Source organism: Dipodomys spectabilis, unplaced genomic scaffold (assembly GCF_019054845.1).
Source record: "Dipodomys spectabilis isolate Male_0828 unplaced genomic scaffold, ASM1905484v1 ptg000089l, whole genome shotgun sequence".
Taxonomy (NCBI): domain Eukaryota; kingdom Metazoa; phylum Chordata; class Mammalia; order Rodentia; family Heteromyidae; genus Dipodomys; species Dipodomys spectabilis.
In genome coordinates, this window is record NW_024870766.1 from 16,759,775 (window position 1) to 16,783,018 (window position 23,244).

The following is a 23,244-nucleotide window of genomic DNA, read 5'->3' on the forward strand; positions in this document are numbered from 1 at the left end:
GGTGAATCTTTTAAGTGTACCCATCCTTACTCTACACCAGAATTTGCCTGAGCTCTTCCAGCAATGACCATTGGCCATTGCAATCCTGTTAGTCTTGTACTTATGGGGGGAGCAACAAAAGTAAAATAATTTTTTAATTCCTTTTTCAGGATTTGGGGCATGGCTCGGGTAGTGTAGTGCCAATCAAGGAGGGAAAACATCATATACCAAGTCTGAGTCACAGTTGTTGGTTTTTTTTCATCTTTTTTCTTTTCGTGTATGTGTGTGTGTTGATCCTAGGGCTTGAACTCAAGGCCTCACGCTCTTGCTTAATTTTTATACTCAAGACTGGTACTCTAACACTTGAGCCAAATCCTCCACTCCCTGCTTTTTGTTGGTTAATTGAAAATAAGAGATTCATGGATTTGTCTGTGGAGGCTAGCTTCAGACCCAGTCCTCAAAATTTAGCCTCCCCAGTAGCTAGGATTACAGGCAGGAGCCATTGGCTTTAAAAAAAATCTTTTATTTAGATGAGTCTCCATTACATTTTTTTAGGCGGTCTTGAGGATTCCCTAAAGTTGGTACTAGAATCACCCAGGGAACTAGCTTAAATGCTGCTGCCTGCATCCTGCCCAGAGCTGCCACTGGGACTCTGGAAAATCTTGAGTACGTAGCATAATCCAACTAACCTCCAGACAGTTAATAATTATATTTGCAAAATCTATAGATGCACACATTCCCTCAAACATGTGAGAATCTTTAAGTCATTTCCTGCATAAGACTAATATGTATGACTTATCATTCCCAGAAATTGAGAGCAAATTTCTTTCAACATTCCTCCTTTGAGTCACAAGAGGATGTCCTATGAGTATCCTGGGTTCCGCGAATTAGCTGGTCCCCATGCATCCTTGTGTGCTTCGTACATGTTGGCACACACCAGAAAATTGAATCTCTAGGAAGACTAGGTTATAATAATAATAAAAGGAAACAATCATCCTGGCTCGCTGGTGTTATGTTGGTGATGTACACCAGAGACTTGGCCTATGGTACTGAAATTTACCCAAGCAACAATCTATAAGATAGGTTCAGGTATGCTGGGCCCGCTTTACAGAAGAGGGCCCCAGACCTCAGTGAGGCTATCTGACTCATAGGCAATGGAATTGGAGCTCCCTCATAGACACCTGCTTCTGAAACTCAGGCTCTTATTCATCACTGCCCCAAAGGTCACCATAGTCTTCCCTTCCCTAACAAGGCAGAGTTGGGAGCTGATGCTAGTGAATGTGAATATTTTGGAGCATTGTGCAGCTTTCTCATTCCTATTCCAGTGGCATCTCATTTCTGTACTAACAGTATACAATACATGCCAGGATCCCAATTACTAAGACATTTAGTCAGTCCAGTAGAACTTGGAACCCCCAACTTCCCTATTATCATTCTTGAGGCTGTTTAGCCAGCTGCTGGCCTGCCTGTCAAAAATTTTTTTAAGTCCCAGGAGTATGCCTTTCCTACCACAATATGTTATTGTGATGTCAGAATAACTTGGCCAGTTCAACTGTTCTGACTCAAGCAAGACCTCTCCTGAGGTTAATGACTTTGGAACTAAATTCCCTTTGTCATAAATTGGGGGGATTATAATTTTTAAAACATATTTCAGTGCATTAAAATCAGTCTTTTTCCTTTTTGATGGATGCTAGAATTTTTATTTTATTTTTTTCCAATCCTGGCACTTGAACTCAGAGTCTGGGCAGTGTCCCTGAGCTTCTTTTTGTTCAAGGCTAGCACTCCATCACTTGAGCCACAGCATCACTTCTGGCTTTTTCTGTGTATATGGTACTGAGGAATTGAACCCAGGGCTTCATGCATGTGTCCCTCAATATAATCTTCCTAATAAACAAAGAGTGAACCCCCACATGGAAGCAGCAGGAAGTGTCCCACTGAAAATTCTGCAGGCTAGAGCTAAGGCATGTGGTTTGCCATCATTAACCACAGCTGCTCCTACAGCAAAGTCAATGAAAATGAAGATGGTCAATTCTAGCTGTGTCCAGACTACAGCCCACTAATGAATCCAAACCAGGATATCTCCCTGTTAGCATGAAAACTGTGTAAAGACATGCTGACAAGCCAGGTGCCAGTTGTTCATGCCTGTAATCTTAGCTACTACAGAGGCTGAGATTTGAGGATTGCAGTTCAAAGCCAGGCTGGGCAAGAAAGTCTGTGAGACTCTTATCTCCAATAAATTACTCCAAAAAAAAAAGCCAGATTTCTGCTTCTATTTCATTGAAGAATGAGGTGGGATATTGATAGGTATTGCACTGAATTCGTTTATAGCCTTTGGCAGTATTGCCATTATCACAATGTTAATCCTCCCAATCCAGGAGCATGGGAGGTTTTTCCACTTCGTTAGTTCTGTTTTAATTTCCTTTTTCAGGTTTTTAACTTTTCATCATAGAGGTCCTTCACCACTTTAGTTAACTCCTAGGTATTTTATTTTTTGTGGAGCTATTACAAAAGGGGTTGCTTTCCTAATTTCAGCCACACTCTTCTTGTTATTGGCACACAGGAAAGCCAATGATTTCTCAGGGTTAATTTTATACTCTGCTACTTTGTCAACGTTTCTGATCAGCTCAAGTAACTTGGGAGTGGAAGTTCTTTAAATACAAGATCATGTCATCTGCAAAGAGGGAGAGTTTTACTTCATCTTTCCCAATTTGGATCCCCTTTATGTTTGCATCTTGTCTTATGGCTGTAGCTAGCCATTCTCATACTAAGCTGAAGAGAAGTGGAGAGAGTGTACATCCTTGTCTCGATGGAACAATAAAAGACCCCGAATAACAAACACAATTCTTAGCAGAAAGAACTGCACTGGAGGGATATCAATTCCAAATTTCAAACTCTATTACAAAGCCATAGTAATAAAAACAGCTTGGTATTGGCACAAGAACAGACCTGAGGAACTATGGAATAGGACTGAAGACCCAGAAATGAACCCACAGATCTATAGTCACCCAATCTTTGACAAGGGAGCTTAAAAAATAGAATGGAAGAAAGACAGCCCTTTCAGTAAATGGTGCTGGCACAATTGGTTAAATACCTGTAGAAAACTGAAGCTAGATCCGTATTTATCAGCCTGCACCAGAATCAATTCCAAATGTATCAAAGGCCTCGAAATAAAAGCAGATACCCTGAAAACATTACAGGAAGGAATAGGAGAAACTCTAGGGCTCCTTAGCACAGGCTGAAATTTTCTTTTTTTTTAATTTTTTTTTTTTTTTTTTGCCAGTTGTGGGGCCTAAACTCTGGGCCTGGGCACTGTCCCTCAGCTCTTCAGCTCAAGGCTAGTAATCTACCACTTGAGCCACTGCGCCACTTCTGGCTTTTTTCTGCTTATGTGGTGCTGAAGAATCGAACCCAGGGCCTCATGCATGCAAGGCAAGCACTCTACCACTGAACCATCTTCTCAGCTCGGAAATTTTCTTAATAGAGACCCAGAAACACAATGGCAAAGGACATAGCTATCAAAATCAATAGAAAGCCCACGGATTGGGAGAAGATCTTCACTAGCCATACAACAGACAAGGGTCTCATATCTAAAAGTACTTAGAACTCACAAAATTAAATCCCCCAACAATAAGAAACAACTGCTCAATAAATAAGTGGGCTAAACTTAAAGAGAGACTTCTCTGAAGAGGAAATAAGAATGGCCATTAGATACATGAAGAAATGCTTATCTTCTCTAGCCATAAAAGAAATGCAAATCCATATATAGATAGATAGATAGAGATACCAATGGAATTCTATGCTTCTGTCAGAAAGAATGACATCACCCCGTTTGTTAGGAAATGGAAAGACTTAGAAAAAATTATATTAAGTGAAATAAACCAGGCCCAAAGAAACATAGGTCCCATGGTGGTTTCCCTTATTTGCAATAACTAGTACATGTTTAGGACAAGCAAAAGAGGTCATATGTACATATGATCATATAAGATGATGTTAAGCAAAATGAACCCCAAGACAGGGACACAAGGGGTTTTTTCTTTCTTGCTATTGTTGTTAAGATACTTATAATGCACTATGTGATTTTTTTGTTTCTTTTTTATGTTCTTCCCCCACAGTATAATCCCTGTTTTCACTGTACCTGATTCCTGTGTCCTGTATCTTATATATACATTTTTCTAATTTGGGGAAGGGAAGGGAAATAACAAAATGCTAAAATAAGGATATAGGTTAACCCATTGTAACAATGAGACATGCAAGAGAATGTTGAAAACAAACTTTACAACTTTGGGAGGGGAGGGAGGAATTGGGGAGGTGTGGAGGGAAGGGATGTAGGAGAAAAACAAAGGAGGCGGTAACAATGCTCAGTAGGAAATGTACTCATTACCCTACTCATGTAACTGTAACCCCTCTGTACAGTACTTTTACAATAAAAATATATACATGGAAAAAGGGAGGAGGAGCCAGAAGTAGCACTGTGGCTCAAGTAGCAGAGTGCTAGCCTTAAAAACAAAAACAAAAAAACAGCTCTGTGACAGCACCTACCTCCTGAGTTCAAGCCCCAGGACCAATACCAAAAGATAAAAAAATAAAGACATCCTGAGGATCCTTGAGAGTTCCCCTGATGGAAGCGGTGCAGACTAGACTCCTCCCACACAATCAATCTACCTGTAGGAGTTTCCCTCAGCACCTCAAACATTGAGGTGTTGCAGGGCTTCCTTGGGAAGCCTAGGGCTCAGTTGCAGTCTCTAGTGTGTGGGACAGGCTAGGCTCTTACAGCAAACTGCAATTGACAGGCCTCTCGGCCCCTTCCTCTTAGATCCTCAATTTGTCAGCACCCCAAACCGTTTTCCCACCATGAAAAACCCTTGGTCCAGGAACTACCACCAACAAACACTCTGTCTGCTTTCCACTTTCCTTCCTAGCAGCTGAACATGGCTACACAGAGATCCTAACACAGTGATGTATCTGCCATACCTTCATGCCTCTAACACACTCCACAGCACACTCTGGTCATTTATTCAGCTATTTCATGTCCCTTCAAGAAGGGGCTGCAAGCCTCCTTTTCATCCACACCTACGTATCCCACCAAAACCTCTGCAGAAGCAAAGTCTATCCAATAACAGCTCCAAGTTTATTTCTCTCACTTCAAACCCTTTTGTTTTCAACTTGAATCGTCTCCTTTCTGTCCATATTCTTTTTCTATCTCACAGTCTCCTCTTCCTCCATAGTCTGCTATCTCTGGAAATTAGAGTCCATCAATTACTTTCTTTTTCCTCCACACCAAAGAGTTTTCATTGCTCTGTTCCTTCTGCCTATAAATGTGCCCCCAAGCTATTACCTGCACCCTCCATTTCTATCCTTCTTTTCTCACATATTCACTACCAAGATTTATTTTATTTTTTGATTGTTAACTTTTCTCCAAAATTTTATTTTTTTAATGCCAGGTATGGTGACACATGCCCCTAATCCCAGCACTCAGAAGACTAAAGCAAGAGGGTCATGAGTTCAAGTCCAGTCTGAACTACATAGTGAGTTTAAGGCTATCCTGAACTATATAAGTAAGACCCTGACTAAAACAAGATCTGTTCCTCACCCTTCTACTTCTGTGCTTCTTGTTTATCTTCTTTTTAAAGTGATTGTATTTTCTGCATTGAAAATATATAAATCAGATTAATGGACAGAACACATTTCTAGGGCAGTGAAACCCTTACTGTACTGTAATGATGAGAAACACATCGCTATAAATGTGCCCAAACCTATACAGTAGACAATGTTAGGAGTGTGAGCTCTGGCTGACAGTGGAACTTTGTCACATATAACACCTCTGGTGCACTGGCAAGGAAGGCTGGTGGTAGAGGAAGCTATGTAAGTATGAGGACAGGTTTATGCAACTTTCTGTTCTTTCTTCTCAATGCTGAAATTACTTTAAAGAGAAAGTAGGGACTTTGGGGGTGGGGGAGATCATGGGTGCCAGTTGCTCAAACTAGTAATCCTATCTACTCAGGAGGCTGAGATCTGAGGATCGTGGTTTGAAACCAGCCGAGGCAGGAAAGTCCATGAGACTTATCTCCAATTAACCACCAAAATGTCAGAAGTGGAGCTATGGCTCAAGTGGTAGAACACTGGCACAAAAGCTCAAGGACAGTGGCCAAGCCCCAGGGTGGACACACACACACACACACACACACACACACACACACACACACACACAAAATTAACCCCTTCCTCTGACTGCCTCTTCATACAAGCATCAGGTATTTTTTGACTACTCACTCTGAGTGAGCAATATAGCCCATTCCAAATACGTTAAATGGTAGCTACATGTATCACAAGTATTAAGAGGTATAATTGATGCCTAGGATGTAAAATATTGAGAAATGTTCCAAGCTCTGCCAGTGAATGATGCTCTCTTCTGGAATTTCACTTTGTTCCTGCTAAGAACTAGAAAAATTAAATCAAATATTTAAATAACCCTGAATCTCCTCTGTCTCCAGGTCCAACAGAGACACATATAGTATTCTAAGAATCCAGATGAAGCTGACAGGAAAATTTAATCTTCTTCATTTTAAATTCTTTTCTGGACAGTGTTATCTACATAATTACCAAAGGCAATGCTGGCTCAGGCTTTTCTCTGACAATCTTGTACTTTCCCCTGTCACATGCAATTCGGTGCTATTTATAGATATTTGTTGCTGTATAAAAAGAAAAGGGAAATGATAGGAAGGATATAGTAGATAAATCCTACATCTCATGGGGCTTTTTTCTACTTGCATTTGATAGTGTACAGGGAGATTTCATTTTGACATATACGTATTTCTTTACAATGTAACCTCGTAAAATTTACCATTTTAAATGGATTTCATTATGTTATTTTCAACATCTGTAATGTACTTCAATCATACTCACCTTCTTCTTTCACTCTCCTACTGATTCTCCCCTAAAATAGCACCCCTTTTACAGTCATTACACCCCACTATTAATAATGGTTTTATTTCAATATAGCATAAGCCAAATAATTTTAGTTTATATTAGTTGTATTATATTGTGTTTTAGTATGGATGTGAGCAAAGAAGTGAGCAAAATTAGTATCACTTGAGATGTGGCACAAGTGGTAGAGCACCTACCTAGCAAGTACAGGCCCTCAGTTTAATCCCCAATACAAAAAAAAAAACCAGAGAAACAACTTTACCTACCTAAGAGGATAAAACTGATCAGAGGGGCTTAAGATAGTTCTGGGTTTGTTACTTAGCCATATTACTTACTATTTATATTTAACCATTTTCACCATCTGTAAAGTGAGCAATAATATCTACCTCATGGAGTTATTGTAGGGGTTGTGCCTGTCTCTGTCAGACCCCGACAGAAGTAAAAATAAAAGAATAACCTAGGAAATTCAGTGAAACATCTATTGACATCATTCACACAACTAAGGAGAACCATGCATGAAGAGGCTTCCTGTAGAAAAGAGGAAGAAGAGGTTATCTAAAGAAAACACAAAAAAAGTTTTTTTTCGACATAACAACTTTCACATCTCATTGTTACAATTGGGTCCACCTGTATCCCTATTTAAACGATTTGTTTTTTTGTTTTTTCCCTTCCGGATTGGGGGGGGGGGGGGCGGGGGCCAGAAGATGGGATGGGAAGGGCAAACAAAGGAGGAGGCTACAATGCTTGATAAGAAATGTACTCTCATTATCTTACCCATGTAATTGTAACCCCTCTGTACAGTATTTTCACAATAAAAAAAAATAAAAAAATAAAACACAAAAAACTGGAAAGAAGAAAGGCCATCTGACAGGAGCCCTGGATTCCTGTGAAAGGATACATCCTCTAACCTGTGGCCCTGGGGAACAAAAAATACTCTAACCTCATTCTCTTTCTCTCCTCCATCTTCCTGTTGGTTTCCTTCTGGCTGAAGCCTGAAGGCAAAAAAGCCCAAGTGATCCAGTTTCAAATGGTCTCCTCCTGGGGCAGACAGACAGATGAAGAAGGATGTGAGCCAGGAGAGTAGTGAGAGATCAGGAGAAGCAATCAGAAAGCATCAGGCAAAAATGCTTGATTTTTTTAGTCTCTTCCTACACTATTCCTTGCTACATCATCCAACAACACTGATTTGTAAATTAGGGGTGGGGGCAGAATTTAGATTTTGTACCCTTTCAGAGTCTCATTGTAGCCCAGCACTAATAGCTACTCAAGAGGCAGAGACCTGAGGATTATGGTTCAAAGCCAACCTGGACAGTCAAATCCAAGACTCTTTTCTCCAAATAACCAGCAATAAGCCAGAAGTTGAGGCATAGGTGAAGTGTTAGTGCCAGTTGTGAGCCAAAAGCTGAACCAGAGTTCATACAAAGCCCAGAGTTCATAGGCAATAGTCTCAACGCAAAGGACATTCATTATTCTGTTTGATGCCCTTGATTGTAAAAATGGGGCAAGGTGGTATTATACTTAAACTTGAGAGAGACCATAAAGGGTTCAAGGATATGATTTAGATTTAAGGCATATCCCAGAGAGAGACATTAGAAAAGATTATTTTAAAGATAAAGTGTTGGGTAGGGGAAAAACAAAGGAGGTAACAATGCTTGATGAGAAATGTATTCATTACTTTGCTCATGTGATTGTAACCCCTCTGGACAGTATTTTCACAATAAAAAACTTATTTAAAAAATATAAAGCATTGGAGTAAACATACATCTTAAATATTATTACCATCCATATGCTACCATCTGACAGAAAGATGTAATTCCAAGGAAAGGATCTGACCTTAAGAAAGCGTGTGTGTATGTCTAGTATATATGTATATGTTTATTCCTGTATTTATCTTTAATAAAATTAATGATACAGCTGGCACTGATGGCTCATGTCGGTAATCCTAGCTAATCAGTAAGCTGAGATCTGAGGATTTTGGTTCCATGAGACTCTTATCTCCAATAAACTACTCAGAAAAAGCTGTGGCTCAAGTGGTGGAGCACTAGCCTTGAGCCAAAGAAGCTCAGGGATAGTACCCAGGCCCTGGTTTCAAGCCTCAGGACTAGTGCGCATGCATGCACACTCACACACACACAATACACAAATGGTTAATAAAACAGAGAAAAGTCAAAAGCAAAGAATAAAGCATACTTCAAATACACTAATCATAGAAGTCACTCTAGTAACAGTACAGTAAATGTGGGTCTGAGCTTCTTGGCATCAATATAATTCTCATTATTGGAAAAGAAGCAATGTTCTATTCTCTCAGGGAAAAAGGAAGAGGATATGTTCCTAGAAATGAATACTAAAATAAATTTCTCCTGGAAGGAACTTCCTTTCATGTAAAATGCTAAAGTGGCATAATGGGCAGTATCCCTGAAAACAGTTTTTGTAACTGATAAAAAAAGAAAAGAAAAGAAATGTTGCCAGATGCTGGTGGCTCACACCTGAAATCCTAGCTACTCAGGAGGCTAAAAGATCTGAAGATCATCTTTTGCAGTCAGCTTGGGCAGAAAAGTCTTTTCTGCCCAAAGACTCTTTTCTCCAATTAACTAGTCAAAAAATAAATTTAAAAAAAATTTAAAAGTGGAGCTGTGGCTCAAAGTGGTAGAGTGCTAGCCTTGAGCAAAAGACCTCAGGGACAGTGCCCAGGTCCTGAGTTCAAGTCCCACCATGAAGGAAGGAAAGAAAGAAAGAAAGAAAGAAAGAAAGAAAGAAAGAAAGAAAGAAAGAAAGAAAGAAAGAAAGAAAGAAAGAAAGAAAGAAAGAAAGAAAGAAAGAAAGAAAGAAAGAAAGAAAGAAAGGAAGGAAGAAAGAAAGAAAGAAAGAAGGAAGGAAGGAAGGAAAAGAAAGAAGGAAAGAAAGGAAAGAAAGAAGGAAAGAAAAAAGAAAGAGAAAGAAAGTAAGAGAGAAAGAAAGAAAAGTAAGAAGGAAGGAAGGAGAGAGGGAGGGAAAGAAAAAGAGAGGGAGGAAGGGAGGGAAAGAGAAATGTTATTTCCATGGCTGTTTCTTGACAATCCTATCTTCATGCTCAAGCATATCTTAGTAAAGGCGATTCTGAGAGAAGTTAAATTAATGGTAGAAACCCTGGGCTTACGCAGTTTTCAAACATGAGTAAAAGAGGATCTTGGAGAAGCTCAGAGAAGAACTCTAACTCTTTCCTTTTTAGACAATCTCCCCACAAACTGTCTCTGTCAGGCAGGCTTTTTTTGTTTGTTTGTTTTTTTGTTTGTTTTTTATTGTGAAAATACTGTACAGAAGGGTTACAGTTACACGAGCAAGGTAATGAGTACATTTTTTATCAAGCATTGTTGCCTCCTCCTTTGTTTCTCCCCTACCATCCCTTCCCTCCCACCTCCACAACTACACCCCACCGCACCCCTAAATTTAAAGTTCATTTTTCAACATAGTGTCTTGTACATGTCATTGTTGCAATGGGTCAACTTGTATCCCTACCTAAACAATTTTTTCCCTTTCCTTCCCCAAATTATACCAACAACAAATACAGTGTAAACAGGGGTTATACCACGGGGGAGAGACATACAAAGCAAAAAAAAAAAAATCACATGGTACCTTATAAATACATTAAAAACAATAGCAAGAAAGAAAAGACCACTTGTGTCCCTATCTTGGGGTTTATTTCACTTAACTTCATCTTATCTGGTCATATGTATATAGCTTTTGACCCTTTTCTACTTGTCCCAGACATATACTAGTTATTGCAAATAAGGGAAACCATGGGACCTATGTTTCTTTGGGCCTGGCTTACTTCACTTAAAATAATTTTTTCCAAGTTGTTCCATTTCCTAACAAATAGGGCGATGTCATTCTTTCTGATGGAGATGTAGGATTCCGGTGTGTGTGTGTGTGTGTGTGTGTGTGTGTGTGTGTGTGTGTGTGTGTGTGTGTGTGTGTGTGTGTGTGTGTGTGTGTGTATCACATTTTCTTGATCCATTCAGCTACTGAGGGGCAGCTGGGTTGGTTCCAGGACCTAGGAGAAACCCTAGGTCTCCTTGGCACCAGCTGAAATTTTCTTAATAGAGACCCAGAAATACAACAAATCAAAGAAAAGTTGAACAAATGGGACTGCAAGAAGCTTCAGAGCTTCTTCATGGCAAAGGACATAGCTAGAAAGATCAAAAGAAAGCCCATGGACTGGATGAAGATCTTCACTAGCCATACAACAGACAAGGGTCTCATATCTAAAATATACTTGGAACTCAAAAAAATTAAATCCCCCAACAACAAATCCTCAAAGAAACAACTGCTCAATAAATAAGTGGGCTAAAGACTTAAAGAGAAACTTCTCTGAAGAGGAAATAAGAATGGCCAATAGACACATGAAGAAATGCTCAACCTCTCTAGTCATAAAAGAAATGCAAATCAAAACAACATTGAGATTCCACAGTTAGAATGGCTAGAATCAAGAACTCTAATAACAACAGATGCTGGAGGGGATGTGGACAGAAGAGAACCTTACTTCATTGTTGGTGGGAGTGTAAACTTGTTCAACCACTTTGGAAAGCAGTATGGAGGTTCCTCAAAAGACTCCACATAGAGCTCCCCTATGACCCAGCAATCACACTTTTGGGCATTACCCAAATGATCACAAACAAGACCATACTAAAGCTACCAGCACAACTATGTTTATTGCAGCATTATTTACCATAGCTAAGATATGGAATCAGGCAGGCTTTTGATTGGTGCCTAGAGTGGGTGCTGGCACCCCTCACAGTTGAGGAAGGAACTGCAGGGGTTTGTGGAACTCTGGACTGGACTTACTGCCTGGCTGCTAAAAAAGCAACCAGGTCCTCATTCCTTCAGGAAACAGGTTAGAGCTCCATCTGCAAGAGCAGCTGCAGAATCCTCTTTCCCATCTCCAGATCAAGAAATAAAAGGAGATAAACTAATTCAGAGATAGAAAAACTATCCCCTTGCATTTGGCTGGAGGTTTCAAACAAAGTTAGTTAAAACCCCAGACCCTCTAAATTGTGTGCAATTGAATTGTTATAAAATGAACTTCTACAGGGACCTTGCAGAACTCAGATCAAGAGCTTCCCTACTTCTAAGCACCTTTAAACTAGTCTCATAATCTTCACTGCTTCTTGGGGGTGGGGGAGGTTACAGTCTCCAAGGTACTTTTTCAGATTTGAGATTCTCAGATGTCAATCACTTGATCAAGCCTACATTGATATAGTCTGAGCTCTACTTTCTCTGACCTCAAACATGAAGTCCCTCAAGGCTAGTCTAGCTGCTGGTCTTGCCGGGCCTTAAAGCTCAGCTGCCTTTCACCTCTGGGAAGTTCAAAGCTGTACAACCATTTGTCAGTTTTTCAAGGATCTGTATCCAAAACCTTCCACACACCCTTACAATCACAGAGAAGTAGATCAGCTTATTGACATTCATTTTATAGGGAAGTACAGGAGGTCAACCACCCACCCACACACTTCACACTGCTGGTGTCAGAAATGGGAGAAGAGCCCACTCTTCTTGACTATTCACCCTCATGGTTTAACACAGTCTAGAATAGAATGCCTCGGAAGGCACTGGTAACTGAGAGTCGGGTCTATAAATAACTCTAAGCCATCACTGGTGCAGACCCCAGGCACACAGAGCTGAAAGGATGCTGTTACTTGTGTAGAAATCTTTATCTAATTAGTGATGCTGTCTGAACCTCTACCCACAAAAGACATTGAGAATAGCAGTGGTTTTGTTGTATTGATTCCAAAGCATATTTTAAAAGTTGCATTCCTTGACATCCATTGGACTTACCATCTCAAAACCCAAAGTGAACCATGAAAAATTAGTGGGAGGAAGGCTGGAGGTGTGGCTCAAGTGCTAGAGCACCACCAGAAAAAATGAGGGAGTGCAGATCAATTTTCTGTTGGAGACATATCAGTAGTTACTTAACTATTGAATTTAATTCTGGCCAAACAAAACTGACTGTCTTGTGTTTATTTATTTACTTATTTATGCTGGGAATCAAACCCAAGTCCTTATGCATTCTTGGCAAGTGCTCTACCACTGCACTACATCCTAATCCTTCTAAAAGAAAAAAAAATGATAAGGCCTCACTGTGTAGCAAGCTCAAGATCTTCCTGTCTCTGCCTGCTGAGATTATAGGCATCTACCACCACACTCAGCATTTTTCATATTAATTACTGCAATTCTGAAAATGAGATACAGTGTCATAATTATACGTAATCTGTGTGTGCATCTTCTTAAATCATTTTTTAGATTTTTTTTTTAATTCCAAAGCTGTGACTTGATTGAACTCTGGGTCTCATGTTCTACCTTAATCTTTCACTAAAGGCTGGCACTCTATCACTTAAGCTAGAGCTCCACTTCTGGCTTTTTGGTGTAGATAAATGCCTCACAAACTTTTCTGTTTAGACTGACTTAAGCCATGATCCTCAGATCTCAGCTTCCTGAGTAGCTGAGATTCCAGTCATGAGCCACTGATGTGTAGCTATTTTTTTTAATTTTTCGATCAACACATAGTAATTTTACACACTTAGGTGGTAAAATGTAAATGCATATTTATACACATATATGTATATATATTTATATTTCAGAATCACATTCCTATTTCATCATCCTTTGTGTTTAGAGCCTTTGAACTCCTCTTCTAGCTATTCATGTTATACAATAGATTATTGAGAACTATTGTCACCCTAGGGTGCTGGAAATCACTAAAACTTGCTACTTCTACCTAGCTGTGTTTTGGTATCTGTTACTCATTTTTTAAAGTAAATCTTTTAAAATGTCAAATATAAGCCAGGCACTGGCTCACACCTATAATCCTATATACTCAAGAGGCTAAGACATGAGGGTCACAATTCAAAGCCAGCCCAGGCAGAAAAGTCCATGAGAGATTTTTTTTTAAATTTTATTTTATTGTAAAGATGCAGAACAGTCATATGAGTAAGATAATGACTGCACTTCTTGTTAAACATTGTTACCCCTTCTTTGTTTTTCTCCCGCTATCCCTTCCCTCCCCCATCTCCCCTACTCCTCCCCCAACAAAGTTGTAAAGTTTATTTCCAACCTAGTGTCTTGTGAGTATCATTGTTGCAATGGGTCATCCTGTGTCCTTGTTTCAGCATTTTGTTATTCCCCTTCCCCTCCCCAAAATATCTAAATGTATATACAAGATACAGGGTATCAAACTCAAATACAGTGACAACAGGGGATATACCATAGGAGGAAGAACATACAAAAGAAACAAAAAAATCATATGGTACATTAAAAACCACCACAACAAGGAAAAAGCTCTTGTGTCCATATTTTGATGTTCATTTCACTTAGCATCCTCTTATATGGTCTTATTATCTCCCATTAACCACCAGAAAACCAGAAGTGGAGCTGTGGCTCCAAATGCTGTGGCTTGAAGTGGTAGAGCATTAATCTTGAGGAAAAAAAAAAACAAAAACAAAAACAGCACCCAGGCCCTAAATTCAAGCACTATGACAAAAAAAAAAAAAAAAAAAATACTGACCTGTTGCAAACAGGAGCACAGTTAATTTACTAACAACGAATTAATCTGTCTATAAATATGTGTTTTGTCTTGTCTCTTCCGTCAGGAACTGCTTCAGAACAGTTGTGATCAGGATGTAGCAAAAAGGAACCTGCATTTATTGAGCTCCTGCTACGTGCCAGAGAGTCTCCACTGATTATCCCACTTGGATCTCACCACATGGTTCAGAGTAGGGTGTGCTGTCTGAATTGTAAGGGTGAGAACACAGTTCATTGGCTAGCCACACACAGTCATTGGATGAACCTGGATCTGAACCCAGTTCTTAGACTGTCAGCCAATTTCCCATCCTTTCTGTCCTGCTCCTTCTTCCCTTTCCACCATGACTGAATCAGTCATTGCAGTAGGCTAAGACAAGTGGCCATGGAGCAGGCATCTCTCATCAATTGCTGAGCCGGGCTGATCCTGACAGATGGAGTTCCCCCCAAGAAAAGAAAATCAAACCCATTTTTTTACATGACAAGGTTTTACTCTTAAATGATTATCAGTACACCAAGTAACATGTAGTAAGTTCTTAAGTCCTATCATCTAGTCATTTTGATTAAGGTAAACCAACAGCAGCCCCAAAAAAGTATATTAGTATTCAATGTTCTAGCACTTAGGCAGAATGGACTCTTTTAAGGCTGGCTGCTGCTTTGTACAAGTTACAAATAACGACATACTACTTTTTCATAGATAAAGCCCCTGAACTTTAAGGGGAAAAAATTACTTAATCCCTTTCTTTCTTCAAAGAGTTATAATTTTTTGTTTGATCCTATTAAGATCTAAGAGAAAAAGGTGATACTCACACATTGCTTCAGCTGAAAGGCATAGGAAAACAGACAACAGATACTCATTAAACCCCTAAGAAACCAGAGGTATAAAGATGAACCTTTGGATAAATATTAACTTTAAACAAAGAAGCTAGACTGGCTACTCTGCAAAAAGTGGAGGGACCTACTACAGCATACAGAAATAATGTAATGTTTCTCATAGAACAGAACTGGAGCTTTGCTAACCCTCCACAGTCCGTGAGGGCCTCTACCGCACCAACCCATGCAAAAGTGCTTCTCTTGTCCTATCCATTGATGCCGTAATTCTCGTGGATTTCTGGCTGGATGTCACACACCAAGGCCAAGAGGTTTTCTAGAACTTCCTCCCTGTTCTGCAGGAAGTAGTTCTGGAGGATGGTCATTTTTTCCTTGGTCTCCTTCTCCACCTCACTGCTTCAACTGCTTCAACTGGGATCCCAATGCCGCAGCTTCCTTCGCCTTGAACTCTTTCTCCCTCTGCAGGCGGTACTGTTCAATCTCAGCCTGGGCTGCTTCTTTGGCCTTTCAGCCTTCGGTTCTTCCACTTGCGGACCTCGGATCTCGGTGGCATGCTTCCCGGCCTGTAGCAGCTACAGAATCCTCTGCCACTGACGCAGAAGCTGAGCAGAAGGAGTCTGAAACCCATTTTTAAACTAGCTTTATTCTTGATTTTAGCCTCAATATTCTCTTTCTCAAAGTCCTATCTCCATTCTTTCCTCCCAGCCTTTATCATTCTTAATCCTTCTCATGTCTAGAATCATTTTTGTCCTTCTTAGCTTATTTCTTGCCCAGCCAAGAAAGGTATAGGGTTACATCTCCCTCGCTATCCCAACAACATAAATCACCTACCATGCACCATGAAGAGACAGACAAGAAAACCCACTGCAAAGTACAGGTTTTACCCAGAGCACAGAGAGAAAAGTAGCTAACCCAGGGCTACACAGGTTAGAAATAGTTTCAAACCATTTGGAGAGCCATCTCTTACATCAACAGACTTCTCTAACAAAAATCTCACCACCTCTCCTGCTCAGCCTGTTTCCCTTTACCACTCAGATACTCAACAAGAATTCTAATCCTTTCATAGCTAGTGCTGGTTGAAGCACTAGTAAGGCTGCTTAGATTTTCAGAAGAAAGCAAAGTGTGTATATGAGTGCGTGTATGTAAACCTTTCTGTCAGGCTTATTTGGTTTTCAGTTCAGCTTCCTAAAAGGAGTGTGTGTTGAGTAAATACAGTGTTAGTAAGAGTGTTTTAAAAGAAAAACTGTAGAATGTTATAAAGAGTGAGATTGATCATTGTATAGATGCTACTTTGTTGAATGGCAACTCCTTTATACAACTACTTAAAGATTAAAAATAATAATACTAAGGGCTGGGTGCCAGTGCTTCACACCTCTAATACTAGCTACTCAGGAGGCTTAGATCTGAGAATAACCATTCAAAGCCAGCTCGGATGGGAATGTCCATGAGACTCGTATCTCCAGTGAACCACCAGGAAACCAGAAGTAGAGCTGTGGCTCAAAATGATAGTGTTAGCCTTGAGTGAAAGAGCTTAGGAACAGCACCCAGGCCCTACATTTAAGCCCGAAAATGGACAAAAATAATAATAAAAGAAATGTTTAAAAGATAAAAAAAATAAAATTATGCTGAAAAAAGGTTACATGTTGACCCATTGTAACAATGAGATGTACAAGACACTGTAGAAAACGAACTTTACAACTTGGGTAGAATTGGGGAGGTGGGGAGGGAAGGGATGGTAGGGGAAAAAAATAAAGGAAGGGCTAACAATGCTCGATAGGAAATGTACTCATTACCTTACTCATGTAACTATAACCCATCTGTACAGTATCTTTACAATAAAAAAATTTGATAAATTAAATTTAAAAGGGGATTATGAGTGAAGCACAGCATGTAAGGAAATGCACTTTGAATTTCATAATTTTCACAATTATTATCACTAATAATTATAATAAATTACATAATAGCAAAAAATACGAAAACATTTTTTAAAAAAGCTGTAGCAAGAGCTCCTACTAAGGAAAACAATGGAAATCAGTACAGTAAGTTTAAAACTCCAAGTTTTAACAGCATATGGATGTGTTCATATACTTATTTGTATTTTATTTCTTTCTGTGTACATTTCCAAAGGGAGTGCATGAACACAGCAAGCGTCATCTTGATAGATGGGGAAATGTCTGGGTGAGAGGCAAGGCTGCTGGCAGCCTGTGTTGCACAAAGCTATTCTTGGTTGTCCCCGGAGTATAATTGTGGAGTGCTTGTGTGATTGTGGTTTCCAGGGGAGTTGAGGGACAGGGGGTAGTCCAGGAGGCATGTGAAGATTCTTCGTGGAAGGTGGTGGGTAATCCTCCCGCATTGGCATGAAGACGATCTTGGGCTGAATATGAAGTAAACTCAGACATATAGTGAGACTCCCAAGAAATGTCATCTATTTTTAGTTGTCAGCTGCTCTAGCTTCATTTCTCTAAGTCTTTATTATTAGACTGTTCAAAATATTAACTTCACTCTAGATATGAAATTAAGTTGGACAAATCACAAGTGATGCCAATTAGCAGGACTGAAGAGCATTTCCTCTTCATAGTACAATTCATCATGGCTCATAATTGCAATCTAATTTATTTCCTTTAATTCATGTTTCACTTATATAAAATGAGATGAGAGAGATTAGTGTCCTTTTCTTTACAGTATTCTTGGGCCTAAAAAGAAGCGCTTTTTTTCATGGAGATAATTCTTTCTCCTGTCCCATGAATCAGATGTCAAGAAGCTCTCCAAGTCACAACACTCACACAAAATCATACCTAATTCCACAACATAAAAGTTCAACAGTTTGCTAGCTCTATCAGAAGATAACTGGGGGTGGCGAGGAGGGGTGTGAATCATCCTCGGTTTATAAGGAAAATATTTCCTACCATAGGGTATACTTCAGGCATAATTGTGAAATGAACATTTGTCTTTAGTCTTTAGGGTGTCTTTCCTCCACATCCTGCCCAGTACTTCTCGGAAAGGCCCTCAAATTCTCACACCCTTTTTTCTTTTTGGCCAGTCCTGAAGCTTGAACTTCTGGGCCTGGTCAGTGTCCTTGAGCTCCTTTTACTCAACGCTAGCCCTCTACTACATGAGCCACAGCTCCACTTCTTGCTTCTTCGTGAACAATTGGAGACAAATATCTCACAGACTTTCCTGGCTTCCAAGGGGATGTGATCTCAGCCTCCTGCGTAGCTAGAATTACAAGTGTGAATCACTATGGTGCCTTTCCTGCTTCCAGATCAATCCCAACTCTGACTTGCTACAAGGTTCCAAGCTCTTACCACCACTGACTCCTTGACTCCTTCAAAATGTTTTAATCCTGAGTTCTGGTCATTAGACCCACTGGGGGGAATTAAATCATAGCAGAAATGTTACCTGGCTGATGCTACCTTCCTACAGTCCTCACAGATCATCTCAAAGCATGAGCTTCAAATTCTTCCATATGTGTAATAGTGATAAAAATGTTAATTGCTACAGAGAGATGAGATTTTTTTCAGCCTTTAACAAGTCTTTTAGGATCGTTTAAAATAAATGATAAATAAGAAATAAATAAAATCTGGGCACTGGTGGCTCACACCTGTAATCCTAGCTACTCAGGAGGCTAAGATATGAGAATTGGAGTTAAAAGCCAGCCCAGGCAGGGAAGTCCATGAGACTCTTATCTCCAATTAACCACAAGAAAACCAAAAGTGGTGCTGTGGCTTAAAGTGGTAGAGTCTAGCCTTGATCAAAATAGAGCTCAGGGATAGAGCCCAGGCCCTGAGTTCAAGCTCCACAACCAACAAAACATAAAAAAACAAAAAAATAATAATAAATGAATAACTCCACAAAAACAATAAGAGGCAGGACGATTATTCAGAGCCAACTAGTGGTTCCATCTTTATTTCAAATATATTTTTGTTCATTAAATTTATTTTTTAGTATCTTTAAATAGTTGTAGCAAGGGGTTTCAATTCAACCTGTCAATTTAGGAGTACAACACATGTTGGTCAGCATAGCATCACCTTTCTATCATTTTCCTCCCATCTATCCCAATCCCACCCCTTCCCTCAAATTATTTAGTTCTATTTTCACCTATGTACACTGAGTACTCTATATTCAACCACCATTCCTCTCTCCACTCACCTGCCCCCACCCTCAAGCCCTACTACTCCTCACATATAAAACGTATTTCAACTTTCTGGTGTTCATTGTTAAATTGTCAAATATTGAATGATCGCCAATATGGTCAGGTACTAAGGACCAGAGATAAAGGCAGACTTTATATCCATAAAGTACTAAAGATAAGAGGGTCCAAAGGAATCTGAAGTGAAAAAACACAGCTCCCAAAGCATTCTCCAACTAAGGCCAAGTCTGTGGCAGGATAGTTTTGCCAAGGTCTCTTTTTACATCAGTTGAATTGATGTTCTCTCATTTCCAAGGTATATATCAAAGAGCTCATTATTGGAGGACTCTTTAAAATTTGACATTAATAGTCGCATGAAATGATGTGTTTCTTGAAGGTATTTTATCTTGGCTGAAGCTTAAATTAAGCATCCTCCTGGCAGCTGGATATGTGATGAATTGTATTACAAGTAATTCTATTTTTAGCTCACTAGTGCATTGGCAGACGGTTAAAAATAGAAGCAGGCTTAGTAGAGTCCAGAAGCCCCAGAGCTTTCCTTTACTGGTTAAAGAAAATGAAGCCTGTTTTCCAACCTAAGGGGTTAGAAGGAAGGTATGTGTGGCTCTGGTTACAAGGTTGTGGCCTGTAGTTCAGAAATTAGTGTGTAGGGGCTGGGAAGGTGGCTCAGTGGTGGAGCGCTTGCCTTGCATGCCTGAGGCCCTGGGTTCGATTCCCTAGCACCACACAAGCAAAAAGAAAAAAGCTGGAAGTGGCACTGTAGCTCAAGTGGTGGAGCACTAGCCTTGAGCTGAAGAGCTGAGGGACAGCGTTCAGGCCCCACGACCGGACCCCCCCCCCAAAAAAAAAAAAAACAGAAGAAATTAGTGTGTAATGTGTCATTGTGGTGAAAGCTGAAGGACGGGGCTCCCCCAGGAACTTCCTGGAATGGTTCAGATAGTAGGTGGAAAGCATATCTTAAGAATCTTTTCCCATCTCCTCCTCTGCACAATGACTTCATTTCTTCAGATGGATATACTCTCCAGGATTTCGTGCACAGCAGATTGGTGGCCACCAGGGGGCCAGAGGAAAGTGTGCACCTCCCTTTGTCCTAAAATTCATTCCTGACTACCCCTTCCTGGGTAGTAGATCACAACCTTCTCTTTGGGTTTGCACACCTTGTTCTATCAATTTCCCCTGAGCAGCAGAAAAGCTGAGCTGAGGATTTACCTCCAGATCTGATGTCTTAGGGTGCAAACAGAGTTAAGGAATTCCCTGAGAAGGAAGTGGGAAGCATTTAATTAGATCGGTTCTAGACTTTGCTCTACCCAATGCCGTACCTAGTGCTTGCTAAGCCCTCAGTTCCTTAGTATGCCTCTGAAGCCTGATGTTGTAGTGGGCTCAAGTGCCTTCTCTTGCTTTCTGCTCTGGATTGGTCTCTCCTTCCCCCTACACCCTACACTCTGCTGCCTCAAAAGTCTTTTTAGCAACTTCCCAGGTATGACCTCCTCAGAATTGCCTCACTGTCCCCAAAGTTCCATCCAATTCTCTTCCCTCAATCCAGTCACCTGCAATCAGAGTCATGACTTATCAAGTTGGAATTTATACAGACAGGATGCAGGAATCTAGATTGAGTGAGTTTTCTGAGTGTCTCTGACAGGTGATAACACTTCAGAATCTCTGCTATATTCTTAGCGAGATTTACTTTTTTAATAAAATATGGTGCAGACTGATCTCTACCAACTATTAGGATGAAAATTAGCTGATTATCTGATTAAAGTAATTCACACTGAACTGTGAGCAAATAAATTCCTCTTTCAGGAGAATTTGCATTCTGACATTTTGCCAGCTTTAATGAAATTTCCAATTAGTGAAGTGTGTTGGATGGATATTTAAAGAAAAACTATGTCACTTGTGACCCAGGCAGGGGAAGGATATTGATCTTGCTGTGCACTAGGTGGCTCACACCTGTAATCTTAGCTACTCAGGAAGTTGAGATCTGAGGATCTCTACTCGAAGCCAGCCCAGGCAGAAAGGTCCATGAGACTCTTATCTCCAGTTAAGCACAAAAAGCTGGAAATGGAGTTATGGCACAATAGGCACAAGTGATATTGTGCTAGCCTTGAGCACAAAAGCTCCATACAGTGCCCAGGCCCTGAGTTCAAGCCCTAGGACTGGCACACACACACACACACACACACACACACACACACACACACACACACAGAATATCAGTATAAAGGAGAAAAAGCAAATGAAGAGCCAAGGAGGAAGAGTGGGGAATTGAAGAAGGAAAGAGGAGGACAGAGGAGAGGGGAGAGGGAAGAGGAAGAAGGAAGTAAGCCACATCAGTGCTCACGGTTTTTGTAAATGCAGCCCTGTATGTGAGAAAAAAGCCCAGACACTGTCCTTTCCCCGCTGCATCAGGGAGTCACAGATGATACAGGGATTTTATTTGCTTTTTTGGAGGTTTTGAATATGTGCTTCCCAGTGGATGAAGGAGGGATGGAACTCCTCTTTGCTCTTCCCAGACCATTTTACTGCTCCCTCAAATGTTAGCAAGGGTCCATTCAGTCCTTGGGCTTCTCTCCCCTCCTCTTTCTAACAGCCCTCAATGAGTGAATTTCCCCCAGACTCCTGGTGTGTGTGTGTGTGTGTGTGTGTGTGTGTGTGTGTGTGTGTGCGTGCATCAGTACTGGGACTTGAACTCAAGGCCTCAGCACTATCCAAGAGATTTTATGCTTCCACTTGAGCTACAGCTTCACTTCCAGCTTTTTGGCAGTTAATTGGAGGTTTTGGGGGGTTTCTTTGGTAGTTAAGAGTCTCATGGGCTTTCCTGCCTGGCCTGGCTTCAAATTGTGATTCTCAGAAATCAGCCTACTGAGTAGCTAAGAATACAGGTGTGAGCCACCAGTGCCCAACTTATACTCATGGTTTTAAATACTATAAGCACAACTGATGACTCCCAAATATAGGCCCCCAGGCCCAGATTTCCCTTGAATTCCTGAAAGCTTTTTTCAATATGAGGTCTTGAACTCAGAGACTTGTACTTGTTAGGCAGGCAGACTCTCTACCAACTGAGCCACATCTTCCTGCCTCCAACCCCAGCACCCCATTTTTCCTTGGTTATAGTTCAGATAGTGTCTTGCACTTTTTGCCTAGGGTGGTCTGTGAACATGACTCTCCTGACTATATCTTACACATAGCCAGGATTGCAGGTGTGAGCCACCATCCCTGGCCCTGGACTCCTGATCTTGAATGTTTTATTGCTGGCCTGTTTTTTCCCCTCCAAGCTTAGATATCTCACTTTCCCCCAAATGGACCATAAACTTTGAAGATATCCTAAGCGCTCACTGCTCTCTCACACCACAAGCACACTCCCCACTCAGTCCAACTAAATCCTAATAGCTCTGCCTTTAATATGCATCTTGTATCTCAACCATCTCACCACCTCCACAAGTACTAGCCTGACAATATCACCTCTCATTCACATCACTTCATTGCCTCCTAGTTGTCCTCCATACCTCCATTTTTGAGCTTATAACTTGGTCCCACACAGATATAGTGAACCTTTTTGTACCATAATCATCATTCATCCCTTCCTTTTTTCCCCCCGTGCTTTAATGACTTCCCATTTCATAAAGAGTAAATTCAAACTGCCTTATCATATCCTGTGAGTCCTATAGAAATTTCCCTACCCAATTACAGCTCTGTCTCCTATCTCCAGATCCCATGGCTTCCCCACTGGTCCTCTGGCCTTTGCTGATGCCCCCACCTAGAAAGCACAGTCTCCTTGATCTCTGCTCCTTCATATCATCTAGGGGAACCTTCCC

At 40.5% G+C, this 23,244-nt stretch overlaps 1 protein-coding gene and 1 pseudogene across 1 annotated transcript in view; one reads left to right on the forward strand and one right to left on the reverse strand.

Annotated features, from left to right (window-relative positions):
* Positions 1-23,244, forward strand: part of Lhfpl3 (LHFPL tetraspan subfamily member 3) — a 499,176-nt gene that overhangs the window by 459,809 nt on the left and 16,123 nt on the right. The gene's annotated exons all lie outside the window — the stretch shown is intronic.
* On the reverse strand, positions 15,534-20,995 carry LOC122111791 (annotated as a pseudogene).